The sequence below is a fragment of the Molothrus ater genome, chromosome 13 (genome assembly GCF_012460135.2).
Source record: "Molothrus ater isolate BHLD 08-10-18 breed brown headed cowbird chromosome 13, BPBGC_Mater_1.1, whole genome shotgun sequence".
Lineage (NCBI taxonomy): Eukaryota > Metazoa > Chordata > Aves > Passeriformes > Icteridae > Molothrus > Molothrus ater.
In genome coordinates, this window is record NC_050490.2 from 14,525,312 (window position 1) to 14,530,322 (window position 5,011).

Below are 5,011 nucleotides of genomic sequence, written 5' to 3' on the forward strand. Positions count from 1 at the left end.
TTCTCCCAGTTTGATGATCAAAGGTGCTTTTTGTTGTTTCTGCTGCCCCTGTTGTTTTACACCGAGAAGATTCAGTAAATAGGGAGCATGGGGAGCGTGCGGGGAGGAGGATCAAATTCCAGGAGCGAGGCACAGACGGTACCTGGAGGTGACACATTTTGTACTGAACATTTCATTAGCTCCCACAAGGCTGACGCCTGTTCATTAGGCACAGACATCCCAGCCCAATTGCCCATGCAGCTCTGCGAGGGATCCCATCGCTTTATCCCAACGGTGCCGCATACAAAGCAGGAAGGCTCCAGATTTCAAGCCAGCTCCTCAGTAGGAGCTGTAATTAGGGATCCTGGTCCATCAATATTTCACCACATCTGCTCCTGATCTTGCTGTGGGATGTTTCTCTGTAGCTCGTGTAGCTGCTTAAACTTATCTCCTTGACAACTCTTTAGTTTAAACAAAGATTATTTTGGAACAGGAGCTGTCAAAAAACCCAGCAGCTCCAGGAAGTTTTCTTGTTAAAATATGTTGGCTCGGCAGCACCATCTTCTGTCCTGCCCTTCAAACAGCCTGGGATGTCACGCTGCGAACGGGAGCGTGTGCCTGGGCTAGCTCGGGGCTAAAGAACAGTTTGAAGAAGATCGAGTCAATGTTTTCCGTGCTGGGAGTCGAAGCCATAATGCAGCGATAGCACAGCAGATGGAAAGCCCGAGTCCAGCTCTGCAGGGACCGGCCAGCCCTGGAATCGGATCTCTCCCAGGCAAGGCTTTCGGGGTGAGGTACCTTGGCTCTGGGGCTGTTCTCATGCTCAGGGGATTTATCACGGGCTGTGACCCCCTCGCTGCTTTGGAGGGAGCAGGGGCTCGGTGCTGCTCAGCACAATCCGTCTCACACTGGCTGAGCCACGCTTTCCCTGGGTTTTTGCTGCTGGGTTTGCTCAGCTTTGAGGTCATGAAGTTGCTGGATGGTTGCTCCTTGCTTGTGCTGCTTGAATGCCAGGTCCCACTCAGCAAAGCCCAGGGAGATCCAGGGACAGGAGAGGAGGAAGGACTCAAAGGAGCCAAGGCAGACAATGAAAAATCAGCAACGGTGAGAAATCGGGAATTACAGAAAGAGCTGCTCCTTGTCCCACTCCTCCACAGCACATTGGGATTCAGGCAGAGATTTGTGGCATGAAGGTTAAATTAGGAGGGCAGCTACAGTCATTTCTCATATGTTCCAGCTGGCTGCTGTCTCCTCAGCATCCTGCACACATCCTCTGGGCTGGCAGCTCACTTTACCTCCAAAATCAGCTCTGCTTCTTCATCCCACCACTCAGGCAACACCCATGTACATCTCTACAGTGTGTACAGGAGAAGGAGAGACAATATCTGTATTCTTAACTTTAGTGTGTTGTTGCAGGCCTTAAGTAATTAATATCTGAGCAGCTCAGATCCTGGTGTGACAATCATCACACAAGAGGAAAGCATTCTTATGAAAAAGACAACAAAGCCCTTAAATCTAAACCACAGCAGCTCCCTTGTAAGAGACACTCTGTGGCAGGATTGTGCAGCACAGCAATCAGTCTCGCTTTAATATACAGATCAGGGGAATGTAAGAAATACTTGGAGAGCAGCCACAGCTTTCCCAGCAGCTGCTGCTACGTTTTTGTCAGGATTAAATTCATTTCAATTATAGAAAGGCTTGTGATCACCTGCTAGGAGGAGGGTTTCAGCCTTTCAGGAGGCCGGGGGTGTGTATACAGCTATATTTAAATGGCAAATGCACAGCACACTCTGGTGCCATCCCATTTGCAGAGCACTCTGCACACATCCCCTAATTAAGTGTTTAACTATAGGTTCCTTCTTCCTTTATAGTGTGATATGTATGGACTTTTTAAGGAGGAAATTTAAAGGAAGTGAGGAGAGGAACTAAAATGGACATCATTTGTGCTGCATTGCTCAGGCTATGTCAGGAGAGGGCTAAGCACCATCCCTTCTGGTGCTGCTGCAGCCCTTCACTTCCTACGAGGCAGCCATGGAATGTTCTGTCCCAGTGTAAGCACACGGACCCACAGCAAACACTCAAAATAACAATTTTATTTTGCACAGACATTGATGGACAAGATGCTGAGAAACCCATGTGGATGCCTGGAGGGAGAAGAGGAGGGACTGGAAGCTGGGACAGAAAATGAGTATCCAAGAAACGACCTCTGGTGAGAGGATGTGCAGTTTGACACAGCCCTTCTGCCAAGCACTGACCCCAAAGGGCTCTGTAACTGTGCCCAAGCAGCCAGAGCCTCATGGGTGCAGTGTGAAAGGGAAGAGGCTTACAGGGATTGTTCCAGGTTAAAGTGTGTTTTGCACAGTACTTCCAGCCTGTACCAGTTCCTTCCTCACTCCAAACCAGGTGCAGCCACAGACCTCTGCAGCTCCTGGAGTTTAATCATATTGAGACTTTGCCCTTCTGGGCCCTTATGTGTAAGAGGTTTGTAGAATTAGCAGCAGATGGTCCCACAAGAAATTCTGGTATCCCAGTGTGACTGCAGGAGAAGGCAGAGAGGGAGAGGGGCGCCCATTCACCTCCCACTCCCCATCAGGTGGCTGTAAGGGATGTCACCTTGCAGAGCTGGCCAGCAAGAACACCACTGATGCTCCCCTTCCCACTGTGTCTGTCTTGTCATCATCAGAACCCACAATCACTGTGAAGGTGTCAAAAAAGGGACAGGAGGGCTTGACCACTCAGGCAGAAGGGAAACCTTTCAGGGTGACAACAGCTGTGGGAAGTGACTTTTGGTGAGGAGGTCTGGCACCTCATTTTCTCATAGCACTCCTGGCAGGCAAGTCACAGCTCCCATTTGACCTGGGAAGCAATGTGGCTTGATTGTCCTTTCAAAAATAAATTAGGAAATGGCTAATGCCAATTTTAACAAGTGTCAGAACAAAAGAAGCTTCCTAGCACTTTCCAAAATGATGCCAGAAGGTTGCTCTCAAAGGAATTAATTTTGTCTAATTAAATATCTTCACAGAGCTCTCCAAGTAACAAACCACAACATCAACATGCAGCACTCTGCAGACTAATGGGAGTCACACTGGAACTGGCATCATGTGCTGAAGTGTCAACAGATGGAGAGGGTGATCATGATGGAGGAGTGGGACAACAAACCTACCTTTCCACTTCTGCCCCAAATGACACACTTCACCCCCATCTCAGCTCACCCATCTGTCAAATCCATGGAAAACACTTCCTACAGCACAGATTCACCCAGAGGGCAAGCTGGCTATGGGTACAGAACAGGGTGGCAGAGGCCTTGAGGGAGCTGAGAGCTCTGGATTTTTTAAATGAGGTTCAGATGAGCGGGGGTAGAAGGATCTGGGGGATTGCATCTCACTCTGCACTACAGCAATGGAACCCTCTCTGTTTGCACCCCCTGAGCATTCAGGCCTGCCCAAGGACTCTCAAATCTCTGTGTTTTGTTGTACATCGCAGCAGAGACAGCCTGGAGGGTTGAGCTGCATCCTGGAGGCAGAGGGCTGCTGCCAGCTCTGCCCTGGAGCATTCTCTTCTTGGATTGCTGATTCACACCAAAAAATCAACCAATTTTCCTTCCAGCCTGATTCAGTTACCGTCACTGGCTCCTTCTTTTCCTTATTAATGTCCCTAGGAAGTGAAAACCTTGTAATTACAATCAGCTCTCTTGCTACCCCCAAGTTGCTGTTCTGAACTCCTCCTCCTTTTTATTGAGGAGGATTTACACCCATGGCCATGTTTTGGCAAGCTGGAGGGGTTTCTGACACTTGGAAAAGAGAGCTTTTTAAAATGTACCATACGTCAACACCTCCTGTTTTATAAAACGAGGATTATTAGTTACAAATCAGGTCAAATGAAAAGAAAAAAAAAAGTGGGAAATAGCAAAGTCTTCAGAGGAGTATAAATAGCCAGTGGAAATTGCTAGTGCAGCCTGGTATAACACAGCCATTCCAGGCAGGCTCAATTATTTCTCCAGCTGCTCTGAAATACCCCTCTCTTTGCTACCTATTAGGAGCATTTGCCCTATTTATAGGAGACATTGTAACAGTGAAACTCTGGATGAGATTGACGTGGATGCTCCTGGAAAATCCTCCCTGTGTCAGCTGCAGCTTGCAGTGCAAACCTGGTGCCTCAGCACTGCTCGGGTCACCTGCCTGCAGACAGGAGCATCTCACCTGCTTAAAAATGTCAAATCACTGATCCCTTGCAGCAGACAATATGATTATTCCAGGGTATTCTGGCTTTTTTAGTGAAGTGACAGGCTCTCAGATGAATTGTTTGCATGCTGGATGATTTCTGTTGACAGGGATAGTCCTTCTGCAGTAGGAAAAAAAATCAAAAACTGACTTTTTCTCTTGCAAATAATACAGGAGATGTACAAAATTGTCAGTGCTGTGTGACTATGTCCGTTTAAATGTGGTTTTTTAATGGTATGTCCCATTGCCACGGATCTGATCCCTGTAAATGCTGGGCAATAGAACATCTCCCACGGGTGGACAGGGGCTAAAGAGATTTTTCAGCAGGAGAGGGAGCTCTCTCTGCACCAACTGCTGGGGAACCAACGCCTGCTGCGGGCGTTAAAATGCCAGGGAAAAGCTGTGCTCACCATTTTGTCCTCGTGTGTTCTCTCATATGCTTGCAGGAATTTCACAGGCTGTTTAACTGCAGTGATTTGGGGTTATATATCTAGCGACGCTCTATAAATCTAATAGTTAAAAGAGCTTCCATGTGGGGTGTGCATTCATTTGGTCCAAGAAGAAATAACACACACACACAAGCTTTTGGAGGAGCTTGGCATTGGACAGGGAGAGCACACTTGTCACATCCCTTAGGGAGCTGCAGGTGGGAAAATTTCCCTTGTTTCAAGAAGCTTACAGAATGCTAAAAAGCTGTGCAAGACAGAGCCACAGTGATACTGAAATTCCTATTAAAAAAAAACCAAAAAACAACTAGATCAGATGAAAATATGGGAAGGGAAGGGAAGGGAAGGGAAGGGAAGGGAAGGGAA

General features: G+C 47.7%; 1 long non-coding RNA gene across 1 annotated transcript; it reads left to right on the top strand.

The window, feature by feature from the left end:
- Positions 1–574: 574 nt before the first annotated feature.
- On the top strand, positions 575–4,724 carry LOC118690829 (uncharacterized). Its single transcript, XR_004980904.1, has 3 exons — positions 575–768; positions 2,085–2,188; positions 3,002–4,724. It is a non-coding gene; the product is annotated as an uncharacterized LOC118690829 (long non-coding RNA).
- Positions 4,725–5,011: the final 287 nt, after the last annotated feature.